Source organism: Ambystoma mexicanum, chromosome 4q (assembly GCF_040938575.1).
Source record: "Ambystoma mexicanum isolate Mex_15411 chromosome 4q, UKY_AmexF1_1, whole genome shotgun sequence".
Taxonomy (NCBI): Eukaryota; Metazoa; Chordata; class Amphibia; order Caudata; family Ambystomatidae; genus Ambystoma; species Ambystoma mexicanum.
The window spans coordinates 1,297,054,342-1,297,081,157 of NC_090928.1; the positions used below are offsets into that span (position 1 = coordinate 1,297,054,342).

Sequence of the window (26,816 nt, forward strand, 5' to 3'; positions counted from 1 at the left end):
ATAAGGAGAGCCTGGCTATAGTGTGGGCATGCGAACATCACCATCTGTTCCTGTATGGCAGGAAATTCACTGTAATTACAGACCATCAAGCGCTCATGACAATATATGGCAAACCCAATGCTAAAAGTCCTCCACAGATTGCACGTTGGAGGCTTAGATTACAAGAACATTCTTTCATCGCAGGAAATTACAACGCCTGGCATTTAAATGTGGAAATATATTTTTTGGGGGGCAGGAGGTTTCCCTCCTTCCCCACCTATTTGTACCTATTCCCTACCCACCCAAACCCTTATCTGCCCTGTCTAACACCCCCTAAACATTTCGTTTACCGTTTTTGTAATTCTTTCCACGTTTAAATCCTGGAGTTGTAATTTCTGGCGATGCAAGGAAGTCGTACCACAAGAATATTACTTTGATGTTATACACCGGCCAGGAAAACAGACTAATCCAGCAGATTTCCTGTCCAGATATCCACTTCCGGCAAAGGAAGAGGCCCAGTCCTCGCAGGCAGACCAGTACATCAACCATATAGTGGACAGCACACTTCCATAATGATATGCTATGATATGATATGATATGGCATTTGTAACGCGCCAATACACAAGTATGTTGTTGACCATTCCAGAGATCGTCAAGGAGTTAATACAGGATAAAGTTCTGACACGAGACAAAGGCAAACTGATGTCAGGAAGATGGCGTGAATCGTGCAGAGATGATGAATCATTTTTGGAGAGCGAATGGAAGTCACTGAATGCGTTTCATCTAATGAAGGATGTGTTGTCCATCTTTCCACAGGGACTACTGCTAAAGGAGAACATAATTGTCATTCCTCCGTCTCTGCCGGAGCAATTAATTGGCCTTGTGCATTTAGGGCACAGGGGAATCGTATCCACCAAGCGACGGCTCAGATGAAAGGTTTGGTTTGCCAAAATTAATGATAACATACAGAAGACGCTTGAAACATGCATCTGCAGATCAGTGGCCCCTCACACTTTAACGGAATCCATGAAATTGACACCATTGCCACTAAAGGTGTGGGATGAAGTGGCTATTGACATGTTCGGACAATTGTCATATGGCAAATAAGTACTAGTGGCCATTGATGAGATGTCTCGTTTCCCAGTGGTACACAGAGTTTCTTCAACCGCTGCTCATGCAGTGATTCCATCTATAAATAGAATGTTGGCTGTCTCTGGTATTCCTTCAGCCGGGAAGTCGGACAATGGTCCGCCCTTCAGTGGGTTAGATTTTGCCATGTTCATGGAATATCTGGGATTTCAACATCATAGGGTCACCCCAGTATGGCCTCAGGCCAATGGCACCTGTTCTTTTATTCATATCATGTGATTGGTGGAGTTCTTTTGGAGTAGATGCATATTAGCTTGTTCCTTACATGCAATACTCCATTTTGTTTCTCCTCCCCATCACCTCTCAACCGCTTGGTAACTACTGTTTAAATAAAAAATTATTAACTAAGTGCAGTTTAAAAAAAATGTTTTTCAGATTAATATCGCATAAAACACTGCTTGAAAATGGAGCCTCTACCGAAAAGGTTAAATTGCAAAAACATATATTTTTTTTATACTAAATTCGGAAGATGTCTGGCCTGTTCAGTCGTCTAAGTGCTGTTTCATTAACAACTAGGATTTCTGTCTCACGTGAGTGACAGTAAGGTAGTGCTTTAAATGGGCTGGTGCCAGCTAAGGCCAGGCCCCACAACCTCCACCACGCCACGACAGGACACATTATCCTACCACGGCTGTAGCCGCGGATGGAGATGAGCTTGCTTTTTCCAAGTCAGGCAAGCTGTGACTGACAGAAGTGCCGGAGAGCCACATTGTTGCTCAAACTGGAAGTTGCAGTTTCAGCAATGCTGTGGCTGGCTGGCACTTCTGTCAGTCACTGTAACTTCCTCCTCTAACGTGAGGGGTCACGAGAGGAAGTTAAGGTCCCTTTGTTTCCCCATCCCCTCCCCAAGGTCACTGAGGTGTCTTTTGATCCTCTGCGAACATAGGGGGCTCCATGATCTAATATGCTCTGCAGTGCACAGTTTACCGAACCCGAGGCGTCTTTGTCCATTGGAAAAGATTTTAAAAAGTTGGCTTGAATTGTGTACCTTTCAAGCCATATTTTATAAATATAGAAATACAGCTGAACAGTATTTAAACGTCCTGGCTTGGGGAACATCGGTGCAAACACTAGACCTGTTGCGTGAGTCTTTCTTTGTTGTCCATTGCATCTTCCTCATCTCAGTACTTATATGGGATAACTGAGAGTTAAGGGAATTACATGATGATGATTTACAATATCCCATAAAGGGTTGGGAATTAGAAGGCCCATCAGAAAAGGGGAAAAGGGGGATCATCCGGGTGAGCCACGCGGCGTGCCTCTTGAGTCTAATCACGTGATACTGTGATTCTTTAGCATTCGCATTCTATATTTAAAATGTGCATTATTGTCCCTGCCCGGGGGATGTTTGTTAATAAATGCTTTCTTCATTGTTGTTATGATCATGATTTTCCGTAGAGTTTGAGCTCTTTGCACACGTCGGCTGGATGTCCTATACTATTTTACTCTCTTGCAAAGGAGAAAACTCATTTTTTTACTCACATTTATGCTCAAAGTTTAAAAATAGGGAGTCAAATGCTCCCACCTCAAAATCTTACGTGGAGCACTGTTTGTGTGTTTGCATATCTTCTCCCTTCCTATGTCATAATATTATTTTTATAGTCATAGGTTTGCAAATGAGCTGTGCGTGCTCCTTTAATGACAAATCACTATTTGTTCAGAGCAGTGTAAGTGAGGAGGAACCTCAAGATGTTAGCCTGAAGCCTGTTCACACCACTAACCTATGGTTTGTTCTTTGTGTAGGTGGCTCATATAACACTAAGATGCCGGTTTGCAGCTGCTTCTGAGCGCTCTGAGGTACTAGACGCGAGCAGGAATGCAGGTATGTATTGCTTCACGGACACTTGAACAATGTTAACTAGCCCCTGGGAGGGTTTAAGGCAGACTCATTTATAAAAGTGTCAAACATTTCTCTGGTGCCCTTTAAAAGAATGTGAGTTCAAAAAAATTAAACCTAACATAAAAAGAAGCACAAATAAAAATATCTCATCTACTTGGTGCACAATCTCAGAACTGACAATGTATAAACACTGTTCTATAATACATTTCATTAATATCTTCAAACGGATTGAACACATCGATTACATTTGATTTCCTGCAATAATATTCCTCTAAAGGGCTAAACAGGGTTTCAACTTTAATATCTGTCCCCACAAAACCCGACAGAAGCAAACTGCGTGAAGGCCCAGCTCTTATTCCAAAGATTTCATTAGTGGTAATAAATTAAATATAAATCTTAGAAACCTTTTTTCCTAATAAACATTTGGAAAAATAATTAAATATTCAGTCACACATCCTAATTGTTTACTGCCAATTTGCTACATCTCTGTATTGTTTGAACCCTAAAATTGATCCTCACCCATTTACCCACTCAAGCTCCCATAATTTCTTTTGATACTTGTTTATTAACGAGGGTCTTTGGAGGTTTCATCAAAGTCCTCATGAGAAATTTGCACTGATCCAGAAGCCCCTTTAGCACCTTTGTGGATTTATTATCCACTTCTTTCTGACAAATTAAACAATTTTCATTACCAAATATAATTTTTTCAGGCGCGCGCAATTTATGTAGTAATTCCTCACACCTCCCTCTTTCTTTTTGCTCCCCCTTATTTTATTTGTTTTCTTTTCTTTCGCTCCTACATAACATCATTTAAAAAATGTTGTTCGATCTTCAATGACTATTTAATTCTTATTTTCCTTCCTTTGGTGCGTTTGAAATTTCCAGTCCGTTGTGCTTTCTATCGTGTACTCACTCATTGAATCGCCTTTTGGCAGTTCAAACATGGCGCTCTTATTGGTTTCTTTCTTCCACCAGGCATTCCTGTCTTGAAGCATTTATATAGTCCCTTTTCTAACTCCGCGGCTAGCGCATTCACTTTTTTCATTGCTTTCTAACAGCCGACCAGGTAAGACGATTTTTTACGGGCACGCGCATACTCTGACATGGCAATTAAGTGTTATTGCTCATTCAAGCCTGATGTTTATACCTCTCCAATTCCCCCCTGTTTAGTGCAATTAGTTTGGTATCTCTGTGGATTGCGCGCGTCCTCCTGCTTATCCAGTAGTTCATTTATTCACACGGCAATTTTGAACTCTTTTATTAACTGAGTTCCTTTCTCCTATCCTGCAGCTTTAACTGCAATTGTGAAGCCTTCAGGTACACAATTTACTTACCCTTTCTTGTCACAACTTCATTCCTTCAATTGAAACCATTTCGGGCAATTGTCTTTAGATTGATTGTTTCTTTCTCCTGTAGAGTACCTTTTGGGCCTTTCCCTCTCAGCATAAGTTTAAGGTCTAATTCCTATAAAGGTAATATTACCACATATTCGTTGGTGTTTGGATTATAAGGTGTACTCATCATACACTTGATTATTTTTGGCATGACTGTTTTTGATTGCGCTGCTGCAGTTATTTTATCCATTATATTGTAACCTTTGCATACATTTGTTTTTCTCTCTGCTTCTTGGATTTTTCCTTTGAACATTTCAACACCCAGCCTTTATTGGACTTTCAGCAATTTTTGGTATGGTTGCACATTTATTTCTACTTCTTTTGCATTTTTTATGGCTAATTTGCATTTGTTTTTCGTTTTTGTCTCGCATTAACCTTATTGCAATATTGCATTCATTTAATTCTGGCTCATCCATCCCTGTCCTTTTTTTCCCTGGATGTTATGCCTTTATTTGTTTTGTTTACGTTATTGTATGGTGTAATTACTTTACAATATTGAATGTTGCACATTTTATTTGTTACTGTATTCTATGTCAAATAATAGCCTCAGATGAAGAGTCATCGAAGGTTCGAAACACGTGTTGGGCTGTTTCTTCAACCAATCCTTTGGACTTCATAGGCTGTTCTTTAAATAAATTACTTGGACTCCCTACTCTTACCTGCTTTTCTTGGCGCAGTGAAACTGGGCCTCGCACGTGTTGTATTTGTAACTACCTCAGTGGAATCATACTGGCAGTATATCCACATTACCCAGATACCTGCAGCCTTGACGCTCTTTGTTTAATTGATCTTTACAAGTGCTGTAGATCGTGAATTTTTCTGCCAATTTGCCTTTTTCTTAACCTAAAGTAGGCCCACCACTAAGAAGCGTGTGCACGTTTGTCTGTAAATCAAATTTGGTGCACGTTTGTCCATAAATCAAATTTATTCTACAAACGGCCGGCAGGTGCTAGATGATTCTGTAGAGTCAAACTAACCCCGGTCTCCCTGAACCACACAAACACTTCACATTATATACATTTTGCAGCAGTTAAAACACTCCACCATATTTTATTACAAATCATCCCGCCACACGATTGGTCAAACCTATACAAAAGAAATCTAATCTTCTCTAATTTCCATGTTCTCATTGGTTACATGTATTTAACTACCATCCAGACTTGCTGTTGTTTTTGTTTCACTCTAATCTAAACGGCTATCAATGAAACCGGCATGGCCTCTGGAGGAACTGACCGAAACCCATAAAAGCATTTGTCAACACTGCCTTAAACGGCTGTTGGACCGAGTTTATTGCTTGGACAATAGCAGTTGGCTGGAATACCCTGAACCATGAGTAACAGACTCCCATGTACTTAAAAAGATTGCATCTCCTTTCCTCAATAGTACCAAGTCATAAAAACCCATCCTGGCTGTAACTGACCATCTGATAAAGTTGCAGCTACTCATTGCCTTCCCTCGACCTCCAACCTCGCAAAACCCGTTTTCCCAGTCACACAGAGTTCACCTTACAAACCCTGGTTGCAGGGTCTGCCCAAACTATGAAATAGCACACGGCATACAGATTTGTACATTCCCCATGTACCCCAATTGTTCCAATCATTTGTCCCTCAAAGACACCCCATGTATGTATGTCGGTGAATGCATGTTTAAAACGACTGCATCCTCTTTACAGTGGTTTTCTCCAAGTTGAGGCAGTTTTTAATTTTCCCGGCGGCGCAAAACATTCCTTTCGTTTATCCATTAAATTTCAGAGGCTTGAAATAAGGACACACTTCAGTCATGGTGCCGATGAGAACATGCCAGCTCACACTATAATCATCAGCTGGGTTGTACCGGAATGCAAGGCGATTGTAATCACGTGATTGCTGAGCACAGAGTCGTGTTTGACGCTGATCTGCTGTTTCTCGTTGACGTCTTTCAGCCACTCTCAGCCTGTCGTGTTCATTCTGTTGAGAACGAAGCAGATCTGAACCTGCAGAACACGATCGCTGTGCTCGCAACCGTGCATCCTAAAGTCTAGCTGCACGTCGCTCTGCTACTTCCTCGGCACGTATTTGAGCCATTCTAAATCGGAAACATTGAAATGGAATCGTAAAATAGCATGTGTTGCTTTAACGTCCAACAGATGGCGCTGTTTTTCAGAAAAAGCATGTTTTTACTTGTCACAGGTGTGACATCTAGGTATAGTAGGTATATAAAAACACGCGCCTATTCGAATGCAACGTTGTGTCAAAATTTCAAAGCAATTGGTGAAGAACTTTCGGAGATTTAAGATTTTGAACCAACGAACATTTACATTTTTATTTATATAGATCAGGGGTTTTGACCTTTATCTTGCTGCCCACGTGCAATCTAAAATGTATCAATTTAAAACACAATGTAACACATCTCCCATTCTTTTTAACTATACTAAATACATGTGAAGTTGCAACATCGCTTCAATATTGCCATTTCCACAGTCTCAAAACTGGCACGTGTAACGTGAACCCCTCTTTCTCATTGGGACCTTTCCTGACCACCCCAACAGTACCAACTCTAGATGCTCTTTGCTGATGATCCAAGTAAAGCCCGAAGATGTTTGTTGCCCTTATAAAGCAAATTAACTTAGAATTTTCTGCATAGATAACTAGCTCGTTGTCAGTTGCATATTGTTGGAGTCTTATTAAAGTGCACTGAAGGCCAATCTGGGTAGAGTCTAGTATCATTGGATAGTCTGCGTAGTCCAGCCAAGATGAACTTAACTGGCCAAATTACAGTGGAAAAGACCTTACTTCCGATACGACTTCATCAAGGTCCGAATGTTAAAGACACAGAGTGCAAGAACGCAGACCCGCCTAAGACCTCTACTGATTAATATTTTTGACAAGAGATGTCCCCTGCAATCTAAACAAACCTGGATTAGATCAAGAAGAATAATCGAGCCAGCTGGGATGCCCCATTTAGAAAGTTTACCCCTAAGAATAGCTCTATTAATGCTGCCAAATGCTGCTGCGAAGTCATTACAGCCAACATAAACTGGTGCTGCTTCTTTTACCATCACCTGTCTTTGAATTAGTCTAATCATTAGACCATTTAAAAGAGGTCTCTGGTGTCAAGACCAACCTCTGAATTTGCATTTGTCTTCTGGCGGCATTGGGATGAGACGAGATAGTGTCTATCTCTGTAGAGGGCCAACCTGCCCCTCAAGATGTAACAGGTAGCTGGAAGGCCCCGCTGCAGAAGAGGTGCCCAATCGGGAACACTCTTTCGGGAAGAAAACCCCTCTCCAGAAGATGATGGGATCACAGGTGACATACAGGAACTAAGGGGTCAGGTTGGAAGGTGCAGGCATTCCTGAGAGGGATCCGGAGTGGACTGTGGGTGGAAGCAGTAGGTAGAGCTAGGTGAGGAAGCGAGGGGGAAGAGAAGAACGGAGAGTAATGCAAGGAGCAGGAATAGAGGAACAAAGAGTAAGGAGGGCCAAGGAAACAAGGCAATACTTACTTTGGGAAGTGTCTACCAACCAAGGCAGAAACATTGCGTAGCATGGAGCTCCATTCTCCATAGAAGTTAACCCGTCTGTACTGTGCTGTAGCAGATGCCTTGAAAATAAACTAGACCATTAACCTAATTTCTGTAGAAAGGCGTAACTGGCTCCTAACGCTCCTCGATAGCGGGAAGTCATGACACCTGGTTCTTGAAAAATGTTCAGTCTTTGGCATTCTGTGGCCCATATTTCAATTCTATCAATAGCAAGCTGGCAACAATCTTCCTCCCTACATAAAGAAGTGCAATTGGAAGGTAATTTTTAGGATTTGTCCTATCACCCTTCTTAAACATCGGGAGTATGTAAGGCTGATGCTAAGATTCGGCTAGTCAGGATTTGCCTAATAATCTCCAGAATGTCTGCCCATAACTCTGGAGACTCCATAAATGCATCATTGGCTAATCTAGCAGGACCACAAGCCCTCAAAGGTTTTAGTCTAAGAATAATGTATTCAATATTCCCCTTCTTGAAATAAAAGACCCAGGGACCAGTTCAATGATTTTAAATGGGAGATAACTGATTAGAAGGAAAAGCATACAACTCCAAAAAGTGGAGCACCAATTTTCGTCAGAGAACTGATTGATTTGTACACCTTTCTCATTCAGGAATCTTTTTGTTAACAAACTACACGAACTTGGCCATGCAATTTATTACTTAGTATCTTAAACATTAAGGGGCCGATTCATAGAATTCAGCGCACAAGTGGCGCACGCGGCTGGCGCACAGTGTGCGCGTGCGAATCCCTGCGCCAGCCGCGTGCGCTAAAATCCATTTCCGCGCACAGCGTATTCATGGATTCCAGCCACCAAAACCAGCCGTGGCGCACAGTTGCGCAGCGACCCTGCAGCAGCGCCAGTTACGCCTCCAAGAACGCCTCTCGCGCAGGGAAAAGCCATCAAAATCCCCAACCCAGCGCAAAGGGCAGCAGCAAACGCAGAGCTGGGAGCGTGTATTCCAGGGGTGTGCGGGTGTTTCCATACGCGGCTGGGCTGGGTACGTGTATTTCAGGGGTGCGCGAGAAAGTCTACACGCGATTGGCCTGGGTACGTGGATTTCAGGGGTGCGCGAGAAAGTCTACACGCGATTGGCCTGGGTACGTGGATTACAGGGGTGCGCGAGAAAGACTACACGCGATTGGCCTGGATACGTGGATTTCAGGGGTGCGCGAGAAAGTCTACACAGATTGGCCTGGGTACGTGGATTTCAGGGGTGCGCGAGAAAGACTACACGCGATTGGCCTGGGTACGTGGATTACAGGGGTACGCGAGAAAGTCTACACGCGATTGGCCTGGGTACGTGGATTTCAGGGGTGCGCGAGAAAGTCTACACGCGATTGGCCTGGGTACGTGGATTTCAGGGGTGCGCGAGAAAGTCTACACGCGATTGGCCTGGGTACGTGGATTACAGGGGTGCGCGAGAAAGACTACACGCGATTGGCCTGGGTACGTGGATTTCAGGGGTGCGCGAGAAAGTCTACACAGATTGGCCTGGGTACGTGGATTTCAGGGGTGCGCGAGAAAGACTACACGCGATTGGCCTGGGTACGTGGATTACAGGGGTGCGCGAGAAAGTCTACACGCGATTGGCCTGGGTACGTGGATTTCAGGGGTGCGCGAGAAAGTCTACACGCGATTGGCCTGGGTACGTGGATTTCAGGGGTGCGCGAGAAAGACTACACGCGATTGGCCTGGGTACGTGGATTTCAGGGGTGCGCGAGAAAGTCTACACACGATTGGCCTGGGTACGTGGATTTCAGGGGTGCGCGAGAAAGACTACACGCGATTGGCCTGGGTACGTGGATTTCAGGGGTGCGCGGGTGGTGGGTGTGCGGGAAGTTCAAGACGTGAATTGGCAGTGTGGGTCCTCCCAGGTCTCCCCTCTACCCCCTCCACGACCTCTGCAGGCATCCCACACCACAGGGGACTACCCTGCACCCCATGTCATGTCCCACAGGCAGCCCATCCACCATGGCCATGCCCCCCAGCCAAGCCACATGTCCCCTTGCACCCCCACCCCCCAGCACTGTGGGGCACCTGCCAGCAGGCCCCCACCCATGTCTCCCAGCACCCCCACCCCCCAGCCACCAGGGGCACCCTCCACCAGGCCCCCACCCATGTCTCCCACCACCCCCACCCCCCAGCCACCAGGGGCAGCCTCCACCAGGCCCCCACCCATGTCTCCCAGCACCCCCACCCCCCAGCCACCAGGGGCAGCCTCCACCAGGCCCCCACCCATGTCCGACTCATGTCTCCCAGCACCCCCACCCCCCCAGCCACCAGGGGCACCCTCCACCAGGCCCCCACCCATGTCTCCCAGCACCCCCACCCCCCAGCCACCAGGGGCACCCTCCACCAGGCCCCCACCCATGTCTCCCAGCACCCCCACCCCCCAGCCACCAGGGGCAGCCTCCACCAGGCCCCCACCCATGTCTCCCAGCACCCCCACCCCCCGCCACCAGGGGCAGCCTCCACCAGGCCCCCACCCATGTCTCCCAGCACCCCCACCCCCCCAGCCACCAGGGGCACCCTCCACCAGGCCCCCACCCATGTCTCCCAGCACCCCCACCCCCCAGCCACCAGGGGCACCCTCCACCAGGCCCCCACCCATGTCTCCCAGCACCCCCACCCCCCCAGCCACCAGGGGCACCCTCCACCAGGCCCCCACCCATGTCTCCCAGCACCCCCACCCCCCAGCCACCAGGGGCACCCTCCACCAGGCCCCCACCCATGTCTCCCAGCACCCCCACCCCCCAGCCACCAGGGGCAGCCTCCACCAGGCCCCCACCCATGTCTCCCAGCACCCCCACCCCCCAGCCACCAGGGGCAGCCTCCACCAGGCCCCCACCCATGTCTCCCAGCACCCCACCCCCCCAGCCACCAGGGGCACCCTCCACCAGGCCCCCACCCATGTCTCCCAGCACCCCTACCCCCCAGCCACCAGGAGCACCCTCCACCAGGCCCCCACCCATGTCTCCCAGCACCCCCACCCCCCAGCCACCAGGGGCAGCCTCCACCAGGCCCCCACCCATGTCCGACTCATGTCTCCCAGCACCCCCACCCCCCAGCCACCAGGGGCAGCCTCCACCAGGCCCCCACCCATGTCTCCCAGCACCCCCACCCCCCAGCCACCAGGGGCAGCCTCCACCAGGCCCCCACCCATGTCCGACTCATGTCTCCCAGCACCCCCACCCCCCCAGCCACCAGGGGCAGCCTCCACCAGGCCCCCACCCATGTCTCCCAGCACCCCCACCCCCCAGCCACCAGGGGCAGCCTCCACCAGGCCCCCACCCATGTCCGACTCATGTCTCCCAGCACCCCCACCCCCCCAGCCACCAGGGGCAGCCTCCACCAGGCCCCCACCCATGTCTCCCAGCACCCCCACCCCCCAGCCACCAGGGGCACCCTCCACCAGGCCCCCACCCATGTCTCCCAGCACCCCCACCCCCCCGCCACCAGGGGCACCCTCCACCAGGCCCCCACCCATGTCTCCCAGCACCCCCACCCCCCAGCAGTGCAGGGGCAGCCTCCACCAGGCCCCCACCCATGTCTCCCAGCACCCCCACCCCCACAGCCACCAGGGGCACCCTCCACCAGGCCCCCACCCATGTCTCCCAGCACCCCCACCCCCCAGCCACCAGGGGCACCCTCCACCAGGCCCCCACCCATGTCTCCCAGCACCCCCACCCCCCAGCCACCAGGGGCAGCCTCCACCAGGCCCCCACCCATGTCTCCCAGCACCCCCACCCCCCAGCCACCAGGGGCAGCCTCCACCAGGCCCCCACCCATGTCCGACTCATGTCTCCCAGCACCCCCACCCCCCCAGCCACCAGGGGCAGCCTCCACCAGGGCCCCACCCATGTCTCCCAGCACCCCCACCCCCCAGCCACCAGGGGCACCCTCCACCAGGCCCCCACCCATGTCTCCCAGCACCCCCACCCCCCAGCCACCAGGGGCACCCTCCACCAGGCCCCCACCCATGTCTCCCAGCACCCCCACCCCCCAGCCACCAGGGGCAGCCTCCACCAGGCCCCCACCCATGTCTCCCAGCACCCCCACCCCCCAGCCACCAGGGGCAGCCTCTACCAGGCCCCTACCCATGTCCGACTCATGTCTCCCAGCACCCCCACCCCCCCAGCCACCAGGGGCAGCCTCCACCAGGCCCCCACCCATGTCCGACTCATGTCTCCCAGCACCCCCACCCCCCCAGCCACCAGGGGCAGCCTCCACCAGGCCCCCACCCATGTCTCCCAGCACCCCCACCCCCCAGCCACCAGGGGCACCCTCCACCAGGCCCCCACCCATGTCTCCCAGCACCCCCACCCCCCCGCCACCAGGGGCACCCTCCACCAGGCCCCCACCCATGTCTCCCAGCACCCCCACCCCCCAGCAGTGCAGGGGCAGCCTCCACCAGGCCCCCACCCATGTCTCCCAGCACCCCCACCCCCACAGCCACCAGGGGCACCCTCCACCAGGCCCCCACCCATGTCTCCCAGCACCCCCACCCCCCAGCCACCAGGGGCACCCTCCACCAGGCCCCCACCCATGTCTCCCAGCACCCCCACCCCCCAGCCACCAGGGGCAGCCTCCACCAGGCCCCCACCCATGTCTCCCAGCACCCCCACCCCCCAGCCACCAGGGGCAGCCTCCACCAGGCCCCCACCCATGTCCGACTCATGTCTCCCAGCACCCCCACCCCCCAGCCACCAGGGGCAGCCTCCACCAGGCCCCCACCCATGTCTCCCAGCACCCCCACCCCCCAGCCACCAGGGGCAGCCTCCACCAGGCCCCCACCCATGTCCGACTCACGTCTCCCAGCACCCCCACCCCCCCAGCCACCAGGGGCAGCCTCCACCAGGCCCCCACCCATGTCTCCCAGCACCCCCACCCCCCAGCCACCAGGGGCAGCCTCCACCAGGCCCCCACCCATGTCCGACTCATGTCTCCCAGCACCCCCACCCCCCCAGCCACCAGGGGCAGCCTCCACCAGGCCCCCACCCATGTCTCCCAGCACCCCCACCCCCCAGCCACCAGGGGCAGCCTCCACCAGGCCCCCACCCATGTCCGACTCATGTCTCCCAGCACCCCCACCCCCCCAGCCACCAGGGGCAGCCTCCACCAGGCCCCCACCCATGTCTCCCAGCACCCCCACCCCCCAGCCACCAGGGGCACCCTCCACCAGGCCCCCACCCATGTCTCCCAGCACCCCCACCCCCCCGCCACCAGGGGCACCCTCCACCAGGCCCCCACCCATGTCCAGGAACAGAGACTTCCATGCTGTCATGTGTGCAATCTGCACAGGGCTCCCCATGTCACATTCAAACACATGCAACAACCATGCGGTTCACACATTACAGGTCGCACATGCATTACCATGATGTCCCTGCACACATACATGCGTACATGGCCTATGTCACACATGCAGGCAAGTATCAGACAACCAGCACACTGCAACATGCCCTGTCTCACACAGCAATGCTTGGCCACTTACCGCTCAACTCCAGACGGGTCTCCCTCTCAAGGACCTGGCTGTGGAGCGCTGGGTGTGCGCGTTCCAGGACCCTCAACTGGATGGAACTCATGCGGCCCCGGCCCCCCTCCACAAGGCGCCGGGCCTTCATGAGGGTCCTGGACCTCAAGTCCTCCCAGCGCTTCTTGACCTTCTGGATGGTGCGGGTTGCCACCCCCTCCGCGTCCTCTCCCGTCCTTCCCTGTTGGCGCGGGACGATCCGAAGAGGGCATCATACTGCCCCAGGACATGCTCCACCAGGACACCAACTTCGGTGGCAGTGAAGCTGGTGCCCCTCTGCCCCTCTGGCCGGGGGTTGCCACTGGTGTCAGATGTGGATGTGCTCGACATGGCAACCCCAGGGGCAGGAGTGGGTGACCAACTGGGTCCTGGGGCTGGGCTGTGGAGCGATGTCATTTGAGTCGGGACTCTTCTGTACCAGCAGGGGTGGACACAGCAACTGGAGCCCTGCAGATGGCTGATGTGCAGGCACCAAATGGCAGGGCACGGTGGCAGCAGGCAGGCAGGCAGGCAGGCAGCAGCAGATGGCATGTGGGAGGCTGCTTGGGGCACTGGGGGCCAGTGAATTGGCCTTCTGGGCAGGAGCGTGGTCTTCCGTGTGTTTTCGCGTGGCCAGCTTCATACGGAGTGAATAGGCACGTGAAAAATCTGCACGCTGCGTGTAAAGCGCGTAAGCGCGCGTGAAAAACTGCACGTCCGCGTGTAATAGGAGGAAAGGGTCCATGCATAAGCGTGCGCGCGTGAAAAACTGCACGTCCGCGTGTAATGCGCGTAATCAAACGTGAAAAAGTGCACGTCCGCATGTGACGTGACGCGCGCGTGCGTTCCCCTCAGCACGGGTTAAAGGTGAGCGGGCCCAGCAGTTCGCTGTACGTGCCTTTCGTGGAGACCGACGTGTGTTGCTGCTTCCAGTCGTTTCGCGCGCCATCTACTTCACAGCTCTCAAGGACGTATCTCTTCTTTTGGCGGGGGTATTGGCTACGCGTGTTTTTCTGCATCGCGCTAGTCAGACGGTGAGTCGCAAACGCTCCTTTTCCCACTGCGGGTGCCCCTGTGTATCGCACCCATTTTCGATGTCATCGTAGCCTGCGTGTCCCACGCGTACGCGTTATACGTGTTACTGGGTGCCACCGCGTACTGCGGGAGGTTTAATCCACGCACATAGGCTGCAGGGTTGCGTGCACGGTTTTACTGCAGTTTTGGGGTGCCTGAGCGTTGCGTGACCCGTCAACACATCACCGGGGTCACATACAGCCTTGCAGGTGCAGGGGGGCTGTTAACATCTTGCTTCCCACCCCCTTCACCCCAATTGCCCAGGTCAATTGTGCTGTACACCTCCCATTGGCACCACTCCATCTGTGCCAGCACTATTACATCTGTGCCATGGTAGGGAGGCTACCAAAGGTGAGGGGCGCCTCAGCTGGGCGTCCTCCTCGTGGCGGGCGTGGTCGGGGACGTGGCCGTGGTGACCAGGGAGTAGGGGGACTCCAGGGTGTCCAGGGCAGCCACAGAGGGGGAAGAGGCAGGGGTGCGCCACTTGAGCACAATGTTGTGCCATGTGTTGGTGCAGCCATGCCACCACCCCCTGTGGTTCAGGGGGATGCAGCTCCTGCATCTGGCACTGGCACCCGTATGACCCGGCAGTCCGTTTCATCGACTGCCACGGGCCCAAGGGTAGCGGTAGCTGCAGGTGCAGTTGTGGACACCACCACCCAGGCTCAGGGTCTGCCAGCACAGGCTGCGTTGGCACTTGAAGAGCCCTTGGTAGATCTCCAACAGGCCAGGGGGGAAACCATTGGGGCAGGCCGGGCTGCTCAGACCAAGACACGTGTCCCTGGGGCAGTCATGTCATCTGCTGCCCCGAACAGCCGGGTGTTGGCAAGTGCAGGGGCAGATGCACCCAACAGCACCCCGGTTGTGAGCCTGCCAACCAGGACCGTTGCGGTCAATGACCCTGCCACAGCTGATGTTGCTGCGCAGGGTCCATTAGTGGGCACCCAGCTGCCACTGACACAAGTCAGGCCTTTGGTCATCCCTCCACCTGCCACTCCCTCGGCTCAATCCACCCAACCCACTGGCCATACTGGTCAGGGCGGCATTAGCCAGCCAGGGTCTGCGCCACAGTCCAAGAGGAGGAAGGTTGCATCTGCAGCACAGGCTGGGACCCCACACACAGCCACGACCTCCTGCACATCGAGGAAGAAGCCTTTCTGTAAGCAGGAACTGGACTTCCTTGTGGACTACGTGCGGGGACACAGCCGTGACATGCTAGTGGGTGCCAATAGTCAGACTACGGCTGCCCAACGTGACACCCACTGGAAGCATGTGGCGGAACATGTCAGTTCATTCGGCCATGAGGTGCGCACGGCGCAGGAGTGCAAAAAGCGCTGGAATGACATCAAGCGCAGCACTAAGGCCAAGCGTGCCTCAAATTACAACTTGACTCTGGTGACTGGCGGTGGGCCTGCACCAGAGGAGGAAGAACTCACTCCGCATGAGGCTCTCGTTGCGGAGTTCATACCACCAGAATTGGTCGAAGGTGTGGGAGAGATGCTGGACTTTGATGCCCAGTCCAGTGAGTGTTGATGCGTAGTTGTTGAGGACGTGTGTGTTTCACTTGTGGGATGTGTTGTGCATGATTGCTGCTACATGTGACCTGTACATGGTTCTGATGTGTAAGTAATGCAATGCCACCGTCATGCGTGTCTCCTCTGCCTGCATGCGGGACTCCATGTGGCCATGCTCCCTTGCCCCCCCTCCGCCACTCTGCACCCCAGTTCCACCTTTGCACTGGTCTGCTACATTCTTGCCAATGTGTAGTTTCATGTTCATGTGTCCTGTGTAGATGCTAACATCCAGCTTAGAAACTGCCAGACATATGCCGTGTGGTACAGCCTTAGTACTCGATGCAGGGCATCCCACTTGTACTGTGCATGGGTCAGATGTCCCGCAGGGACATGAGTGCCCCTTCATGCTCCATGTGCATTGCACACATGCCCCTATGTGTCCTTGACTGGATGATCACTGTAATATGAGTCCTTGGTTACATACATTGCCTGCCATATCATCGGCCTCCCCATGTCAACTGTGGCTCAGTCCTGCGTTGCACACATGTTTAGGCTCTGACAATCTGTGTGGCTCACAGGCCTCAGCCTGTTCAATGGCCAATGACTCTGTCCAACTCTTGTCGTGTCTTCTTCACACGTGGCCGGCCTCCGGATCTTCCATCATGTGTCCTGCCCACTGTCCCAGCATCATTTGCAGTGTTGTAATTGAAATCACATTAAGCTGTTGATGCCAGTCAACACTGCTTGTCAATACACAGGTGTATGGTCAGCCTTTTGATACCATGCTAGGCATCCCTGCTTTGGTACTGGGGTGGAGGGGTGCTTGCCTTCTAGACATGGTACACATTGAATACACAATGCACGTGATGTCTGATTTTGAAATTGCACTGCCTTCACATTTCCTGGCACACACCATGGAGTGCTTGTACATGTAGGTAGTGAGTGGCGTACACATTTTCTGCACTGCTTAGACCCACTTCCATGCAAACTGCCACCTTCCAACAGGTCTGATCACAGAAGCTATTCTAAGTAGACCCAGCATGCATGCAAGGTCATATGTTGTGTGTCACATGTCTGCCAGATGCCTTTGCTGTCGGTGTGTGTGTGTGTGTTGTGTGCTTCTGACATGTGTACTGACCTTTTCCTCTCTATTTTTCAGGTGATGACGCAATGGATGCAGAGGATGGTGTTGTCATGCCAGACACAGGGTTGGTAAGACCACATCAACCCGGCACTAGTGGGGGTCGTGGGGTGGTAGGCCACGAAAACCCCCAAGTGCTGCAGTCCATCCTGTCTCTGGCTGCCTATGAGTCCAGCCTTGATGACGACTCTGACGTCCATGTTGAGTTGGATGACCATCAAGTCCATGTGTCAGGGGTGAGTGATTCTGATGTGGACACTTCTCTGTCTGCGACCCCTGCACTGAGGGATCAGACAGTCTTGGTTCCTCCGCCCGTGGTGGATCGGGACGCAGGGTCACCCTCCACACCAGTCACTGATGTGCCTGGGACATCACGTAGACGGGGGCATGTAGTCGTGCAGCCGCAGGCGGTGCCAACACAGCGAGGACCCCCGGTCCTTGGGTCCCGCAGGGGTCAAGCCCGGCAACGCGGTCGCCGCGCGCAACCGCTGTATACTGAGTGGGAGCAAGACATGACTGCCAATTCAGAACGGCAGGGGGCAGCAATGGAGAACATCGCTGACAGCATGGAGCGTGTGGCCCGATCTGTGCTCCCCCCTGCTAGGCAGGTGCTTCTCCAGCAGCAGGCGGCACGGTCCACGGCCCGCTCACTCAGGCTGGGCATGGCGGCCTCAGACAGGGCACGCCAGGCTGAAATGTCGTCTCTGCGTCAAGCAATTGCTGCTCACGCAGAGGCGCACATGGATGCCCTGAGGGAGGAGTATGCCTCCCTCAGATCCACTCTGGGTGTCCTTATGATGTCCCAGAGGCAGCAGGCAGAGGAGAGGTTTGCACAGCTTGAGCGCACCATCTCGGCTGAGCTACAGGCTTGCCGGGAGGTGCAGCGGTTGTCCAGCCAGGCCTTGCAGGAGGAACTCAGTGTTACACGTGCTACCTTGCAAGAGGAAGCACGTGTATCACGTGAGGTCCTGCATGCAGACCTATGTAACATCGCCACACAGAACCAGGCTCACCTGTCAGGCAGACTTGCTGCCGACGAGGGGCAAGCTGCGGCTAGGCGTGGCCAGGCTACTGTGCCACGTCCTCCTTATCAGGATGAGCCAGACTCGGACGACCATCTATCTCCCACATAGGTCGTGCTGTGCAGGCGTTGAGCCCATGGAGGTATTTTTTTTTGGCTCAGCATCATCGCATGTGGATGTTGAGCAGCACCCTGTACCTCCCCCCTCCTGGGTGCCTCCCCTCCCCCCCGGGTCGTATGTGGCCATTTTTGATTTTTCTTTTAGTTTAGTTAGTTAAGTTTCTGTTTGATAGTTAGTTTAAATAGGTAATGTAGGTTTTCCATAGTTAGTGTAATTAGTTAATAGTTGAGTTAGTTTAAAATTTGTAGTCTATTGTGCTTACATGTGACAGTGCGGTGCCTTGTGGTTTTTGAAGGCATCCACTGTCTGTTCCAGCTGGGCCCTTCATGGTTGTCTTGTGTATGTGTTTGCTGCTTGGGTTCCTTGACTCACATATGCCACTCCTGCCTCCCTTATCCATGGGCTCGCAAGGATGGTTCGGTGTAACAGCATTTTACACAAGGGCTTTGGACTGTCATATCTGTGGCATGTCTGGTGCTTTTTGACTTGTGTTGACACCCCTAGTGGGGATGATTTAGGTGTAATTGTCCACTGTTCAGCTTTTGCTAGATGGGGCGTGTCATGATTAATGTGGACATTGATTGCTATGCATTGTGTATTATGTTTCATATCTTTCCTGTACACGTGCTTGTTGCAAATCATGCTGTAGATAGTGTTCCACATTTTGGAGGTGAAAGATGGACTGATGGTGTGATTTGTGATGTGACTCTCTGACATGGTCAAGTAATGAGATGCATGATGAGACACACACAGATCACTTTGATGCATTAATCATGTGTTTCATGCACTTTCTGCAGGGGGATGAGGCACCAGAGCACCTTTGCCAGCAGACATGGCCCATTGGACAACGTAATTCCTGACCCGTTTGTTGGTGCCCACATGCACATGTGTGCACATGCAGAGCCACAGTGATTGCAGACCCACATCCTAGAACTGCTGACATGTTCCAAGGAACTCCAGGCAAGGTGAGCATCACAGGGGGGCCACTAGACAGCAAAGCTTGCACCAGGCGAGTTGCACGTGCAGGCTTAGTCACAGCACTGAGGGTGAGCTTAGACAAATATTGGTGTTGAAGCACACAATGCAGCTCAGATGTGTTTGTGGACTGATGGCTGTTGATAGTAGGGTTGTCTGGGACACATGCGGGGGCAGTGGCACATACCCTGCGGTACACCAAGGTTCATTGAGGCACTTGTATCAACCATGTAGCCTTCCAAGACATGGAAAGGGGCAGCTCACAGGGACATACAGCAAGGGACATACTCGGGTGCAGTGCATGTCTATTCCACGTACTTCATGATAAATGCACTGGCAACTTTGTTTTGGTCATGGTGGTACGCAACTTGCTCTGTAGTCATGGCTTGCCATATGGGTCTGTCTGCTTACCCAGGGAACATTGCATGTTGTGTGAATTGTGACACATTGGTGTTCCATTTGCCACGCACCCACCAGCGGCTGACTTACTGCATTAACTGTGAATGACCCGTCACAGGGGTGATGTTATATATGGGTACGAAGCATGGAGCACAGATTGTCTGTTTGTAGAGTTGTATGTTGTTATGGGGCATGTTTTGTGTTGTGTTTTTGTGTAATTGGCACGTACAGGTTGCTGACTGTGTCTCTCTTTGCAGCATTGCAGTGCTCCTGTAACCGGACCTGAGAGTGCGCAGGCAGGAGGCCAGCACTCAAAACCAGAGCTAAGTGTCTTGTTGTATTTTCTTACAAACTGCCCTGCATAGGCTTGCTGGGGAGTGTACTGATGCATGGATGTATGTGTGGTCCTATTTGGTATGTTTATTACCCTAATCACCCGTGATCCTATGCAATTTCGAAACCTGTACCCTCTACCCGGTGTTCCTGCTTCCCATGCCTATCCAAGCAATGTTCCTTGACCCTCTTTCCCCACTGGGGTTGCGGATGCCTGTGTAAGCCCCGAACTTGCAGGCGCCAAAACCCTAGAGGGGGTGGTTGGTTCGTACCACTCCTGAGCATGGACTACAGAAGGCCATGACAATGATGTCCAAGTTTGTTTGGATTGTGCATGTGTTCATGCAGGTTGTACATTTTCGTGCATTCCCTGGTTTCATGTGTCATTCCTACTCCCCTCACCTGCCACGCATTCCAGTCATCCAGTGTGTCTACACCTGTCCCGACTGCATATCCCTGAACCTCTTTCCCCACCAGGATCTCAGGGGCCTGTGTGAGTTTGACCTTGCAGGCACCCGGGACATGGTGTGGGTGGTTGTTTCATGAGACTCCAGCGCCTGTACAGGGGATCTGTGACAGTACACATCCATTCATGGTGCATCATCCTATGTCATGTACCACACATGTCTCACATCCTGTCGTGACATTGTTTTGCTGTGCTACCTTGGTTGTTGCATCATAGTGGTAGTACTTGGCCTTTGAGACGTACTGCTATGTCAAGTCATCTACTGGAGGGTGTTTGGGTTCCTTTTTATGCCTTGGATTTTGTGATTTTGGAAATGAGTGTGGATTCTGAGGGTTCAGGCATCTCTTTACACACAAGGTGGGAGATGGACACGAAGGGTAAAGGTGATCCTGTGGCCAGGTGGGAATGAGGGTTGGAGGCTCCATGACCCAGGTGCAGTTGTTCAGTGGGTCATGGTCATTTGCGAGGGGGGGGGGGGTTGTTGTTGATAGTTGCGTTGCCCTGCAGTGTGATGGGAACTCTGACATTGTAATGTTGTTGTCCTATGCCTGTTCATGTGTTGTGTTTTCCTTTCAGGTGCGAGGGGATAGTAGTGGTTTGACATGCTGGGGTGTACACATGGTGGATGTTCACATGTGATGTGTAGGGAACACTGATGGTCACTTGAGTGCACATGCATATGTGGAGTGCATGTCCTTGCAGAACCACACACTTGCACTCGGATGCACTCCATGTCCTCCCACCCTTGCATATCCACGTGTACACTGTTTGCCTTCTGGTGCCCACTGTGTCCCGCCAGCACATGTTCTGTGACCGATTATGGTTCGAGTACATGCCTAATTTGATTTTTGATGTAGTCTGTCACTTAGATGTGATGCTCAGGGTGTGCATCACACGCAATGGCTGTTCACTGTGCTGTGCGCTGAGCAGTGTGATGCAGGAGTAGGACATTGCACACATGAGCTGCAGTGTTCATTTTGCAATGCATCATGTTCATATAGCCAGGCATTCATTGTGATGTTACGTCTACGACTGTTGTAATGCATTAGGAATCGACTTATTTTTGGTGGGACATTTTGTTGGTCTGTCATTTCATCGGATTCCGGGTCAGGCATCATTGTCCGATGCCACTGTACATTTAGGACATGGAAATGTGTACCTTATCGTTACTGGGTCGGTGTATGGGTATTGCTTGCCATGTCATGTTGATGTTTGGGAGGGTTTGACTGACATGACAGTGATGGCCATGGCCTGTTTTGCAGGTGTGTGTGATGCACACCTTGCATGTCCAGGTCATCCGCTTCTCAGAGCAACTAGCTGGGGGTAGGTTTCTCTCCGCAGCAGGGCCCTCCCCCTCAAACAGACTTCCTGACTTGAACTTGAGGGGAACCATCTCCAGTTCTGGAAGCACCTCAAGACCTTCCTCTTTGCTTCTGCTTACTCTCTGCCTCTCCCTTGCAGAATTGTTCACTGGAACTGCACAGGAGCTGCAACTGGGCCACTCTCACCAACCTCGGTCCCTGGCCCAGCCACTGTCCACTTGCACTGCCACCCTGGCAACCCCTGCACTGCAGTACTGTCTCTCTATCCCTACAGCCCTCCCTTCCCAGCACTCGTCTGCACTTACCTTAGCAGTTGCCACCAGGCGACCTATGTATAATTTTTTGGCCTACTTCCCCTGTACTGGACTCCCCCCCACCCTTGCACTTTTCCCTTCCCCCTACCCCTGCACTTGCACAATCACAATGACACCTGGCCTAGTAGTACCGTTCTCTGTGTTCCCTTGTTCCCCCCCCCCCCTGCCTCATTGTGCCTTGTAATACTTGTGTATGGCTCATGTCATGTCACATGTCATGTGTGCATTTTGGTTGCACAGGATAGCTTGTGTTTAAGTAGCTAGGGATGCAGACGATGTGGCACTTCCATGGCAACTATCTCAGGGTGGTAGGGTTGTGACAGTTGACTGTCACTTTGTCATCATCGATTGTCACCTGGTATGTGCCAGGCCTGTGTGCACTCCGCAGGGGTTGGAGTTTAGGTGAAAAATGTGGCCACAAGCTGGGTCCGGGCTACCTCGCCACGTGCCCTGTCCCCTCCCATGGGCAGCGCCTGTGCCTGTGGTTGGGGATGTGGGGGCACCACCATGTCCACCGGGACGCCCTGCCGTGTTGCAACATTGTGCAGGACACATGCTGCCACAATGATCCTGCACACAACTGCTGGTGCATAGAGTAGTTGCCCACCAGAGCGGTCAAGGGAGCGGAAACGTGACTTGAGCACTCCGAATGTGCGCTCCACTATGCCCCTGGTTGCAATATGGGCAGCGTTGTATCTTACCTGGGGTGGTGTGGTGGGGTTCCGGATTGGCGTCATCATGTGGTTGCTCAGAGGGTAGGCACTGTCCCCTGGGGAGGTGATAATTGTTCAGATTATTAGGGTTGGTATATTTGTCTGTGTGTGACTTGCATGCATGTGCAAGGGCATTTGTACTCACCTAGGAGCCATGTGTCGCCATGCTGCCCAGCTTCCAGGGCCCGGCTCAGGGCGGACATTCTGTATATGAAACTGTCATGGGTGGAGCCAGGGTAGTTTGCATACACAGAGGTGATGATTCCCTTTGCATCGCATACCACCTGTACATTGATGGAATGCCAGTGCTTGCGGTTTCGGTAGATGTGCTCAGTGGCCCTAGGTGGACGTAGGGCCACATGGGTGCAATCTATGGCACCGAGCACTTTGGGGAAGTGTGCCACCCTGAAAAAATCCAGGACAACGGCCTGCCTTTCTGCGGGTGTTCTGGGCATGTATATGTGCCTGCGGACTGAGGGGCGCGCTGTCATGATTGCCAGTACCTGGTGTAGGCAGCGTGACTGCGTGGCCTGTGAGACCCCCCCCACTATGGCAGTGGTCCGCTGAAACGACCCAGTGGCCAAGAAATGCAAGACATTGAGCAGCTTCTCCAAGGGGCTCAATGCTTGGGAGCAAAGGGTGGGGGATGTGAGGTCATCTTCCCACTCCCTGACCAGGTCTAGGATGATATGGGGTGGAAACCTATACCTGCCGTAGACCTGGTCGTCAGGCATCCCAAAAAGGCCTGTCCGTGGTGCAAAAATGCGTTCCCTGGCTATTCTCCTCCTCCTGCGGTGTCCCACAATCACTGCAGCAACAAATGGGGCATTCATCGTCGCTGTATATACGCGTTTGTTGTTTGCGCGCACTTTTATGCTGTGCGCGGGCGCGGGACGCCTCCGTGTGGGCGGACTCGTTGGTTTCCCGTATTCGGGTGTCATCGCGTGTGGTCGGAGGGGAGCGAGCGTACACGCGATTGGCCTGGGTACGTGTGTTTCGGGGTGCGCGGGTAGTTCCACACGCGATTGGCCTGGGTACGTGTGTTTCGGGGTGCGCGGGAAGTTCCACACGCGATTGGCCTGGGTACGTGTGTTTCGGGGTGCGCGGGTAGTTCCACACGCGATTGGCCTGGGTACGTGTGTTTCGGGGTGCGCGGGTAGTTCCACACGTGATTGGCCAGGGTACGTGTGTTTCGGGGTCCCGTGAACTTTCACACGCGATTGGTTGGGATCCACGTGTGTACTGTCATCACGTGCAATGAGGGATACTCCCTCGCACGTCACGTCACAGACGCGCTCACGCGCTGAGGGCCTTTGGTCCAATGAAAATGCGTATGCGTGCAGACGTGCTTACCCGCTAAGGGCCTTTCCTCGAATTACACGCTGACGTGCAGAATTTTCACGTGCCAAATCACTCCGTATCAAGCTGGCCACGCGTAAGCACACGGAAGACCACGCTCATGCCCAGAAGGCCGAACTACTGCCCCCCAGAGCCCCGAGCACGCTCCCACCTGCCATCTGCTGCTGCCTGACTGCCTGCTGCCCACGTGCCCTGCCATTTGCTGCCTGCACATCAGCCAGGGGTGCTGTTGGTGTGACCACCCCTGCTGGAACCAAAGACTCCCGACTGGGATTCCATCGCTCCACAGCCCAGCCCCAGGACCCAGTTGCCCACCCACTCCTGCCTCTGGGGTTGTCATGTCGGGGCAAACTCCATCTGTGACCACTGACAACCCCCGGCCAGAGAGGCAGAGGGGCACCAGCTTCAGTGCCACCGAAGTTGGTGTCCTGGTGGAGCAAGTCCTGGGGCAGTATGATGCCCTCTTCGGAAGTTGCCGCGCCGACAAGGAAGGACGGACTCGGATCTGGACTGACATCGTGACTGCCATCAACGCGGAGGGGGTGGCAGTCCGCGACTTCCAACATGTCAAGAAGCGCTGGGAGGACTTCAGGTCCAGGACCCTGACCAAGGCCCGGCGCCTCTTGAAGGCAGCGGATGCCAAGGGGCGCCGGGGCCACTTGTCGGAAGAACAGATGAGGGTCCTGGAACACATATCCCCAGCGCTCCACGTCCAGGTCCTTGAGAGGCAGACCCGTCTGGAGTCGAGCGGTGAGTGTACATGCATCCTGATTGTGAGCAGTGCGTGTGGTGATTGTTCAGTAGTGTGCAGGTTGCACATCTGTTTGTATGGGGTCGAGTATGGGTGCGGGTGTACAGGGCCGTGGGGCTGACACATGCGAGGGCTGTAATGTGTGAGACATGGATGGTGCCTGTGTGTGTGGGCTTGCATGCCAAATGCAGTTGTGTGGGCACACAAGTTTGTATGAATGTGTATGTGAGTAGACATGTCCGTGATGTCACGCATGTATGTTGTTTTCAGCTGATTGTATCAGCGCTGTGTACATGTGCATGTGTGTGTATTTGACAAGGGTGCAACAGTGATGCAACATGGATGCATGTGACAGCGGTATGTGGAAGCCTGATGGGCAGATGTGACATGGATGCCCGTCTGAACACTGCGACACTTAGCAGAGGTGTACACATGCATGCAAGTGTGGTGGTGTGTGTACATGTGTGGTGCACTTCCTGTGTTGCATGTGATGTCTGGCTCACCTTTGGCTGCTGATGCTGTTGTATGTGTATGGATGGTGTTGGCAGTTGCAACATGGCTGTGGTATGGCTCGTGTGTGCAAGTTGTAATGACATGTGTGTTGGGGATTGTGATGACATGTCAGAGGTTTGCCAATGCCACTCATGTACAACTGTCATGTGTGTATGTGTACATTGTACAGTGCCCTGATGCCTGTGTTTTGTTTCTCCCTGTCTGCAGCGTCAACTGATGAAGAGGGCGGAGAAGGTGCTGTGGAGCACAGCGGCGGGGATCCCACCGCCAGCCGGAGACGCAAGGCCCGGCTCCCCTCCCAGGTTGTCATCTCGTCGGGGAGTGAGGAGTCCGGTGCCGCGTCCCAGGCCGCAGCTGCCGGGGGGAGGTCCAAGAGGCGGAGGTTGCAGTTGGACTCCTCGGCAGCAGAAGGGGCAGCTGGGACCCCACAGGGCCCAACGGGGGAAGATGGCACAGAGTCATCCAGGTTGGTGGGGGGTTTGGTGGAGGAGGAGGCCGTGCAAGCACCGGAGACGGGGTCTTGGGGTGGGGATCCCACTGGTGCTAGTGGTGCAGTGCAGGACCAGGGACAGGAGGCAGCACAGGCCGCCGCGGAGGTGCCTGTGTGCAATCCTGTCCCTGATCCTGTCCCTGCATCATCTTGCACCAGCAGGGATGCCCATGTCCAGACCAGTTTTCAGGCAGGGGATGAGCTGACGTCAACTGGCCTTCCTCTGCCTGCGGACGTGGCTATCCAGGCCCGGGTTGAGCCTGTCCTGGCTGGAGTGGCGTTGCGTCAACGGGCCATGCGAGGTGACCTACAGTCTTTTCATGAAGAGACTGCAGGTCATCTCGAATGGCTCGTTGACCACGTCAGCCTGCTGGGACAGGTCACCCAGGCCGGATTCCTCCGTCTGATGGGGCTTGCCACGACCCCCTCCTCAGCTGGACCCCCTACGCGCCAGTCGTCCCCTGTGCCATCTTCCCACCCATCAGTCACCTGGGTGCCCTGTGGAGCTGCCTCTGACGGTGCGGCCAGGCTGGTGGAGGAGGCATCCCTGCCACAGTCGGGAGTCGGACGTCCAGCAGGGGTGGCCACGTCAACGACTGCACCCCAGCCGGCGGAGGATGTGCAGGCAGCAGGAGGCAGTGCAGGGGCAGAGGCACAGCAGCAGCAGCACCATGGTGGGAGCCATGAAGGCTCGGGGCCTTCGACATCGGAGGGGCAGGCATCGGCCGGAGGGCAGGAGGACCCAGGACAAAAAGTGTCTTCCGTGTGGCAGCGGTTGGGCCACGCCATAGATGCGGAGCGGCAGCGGGCGGAAGAGGCACGGCTCTCAATGGTCAGGGCGGAGAACTCCATGCAGAGGGCCCTGAGGCGGGTCGAGTGCCTCGAGGCAATCCGCAGGGCTTTGGAGGTGGACACGT

General features: G+C 53.4%; 1 protein-coding gene across 2 annotated transcripts in view; it reads left to right on the plus strand.

The window, feature by feature from the left end:
* Window positions 1-26,816, plus strand: part of LOC138468393 (zinc finger protein 84-like) — a 145,881-nt gene that overhangs the window by 7,195 nt on the left and 111,870 nt on the right. Inside the window, exons 2-3 of one of the 2 annotated variants that reach the window (XM_069608935.1) lie at window positions 2,872-2,950; window positions 4,628-4,654. The gene's annotated coding sequence lies outside the window, so the exon portion shown is untranslated. The remainder of the gene's footprint in view (window positions 1-2,871; window positions 2,951-4,627; window positions 4,655-26,816) is intronic. The other variant, XM_069608936.1, reaches the window with a different exon arrangement.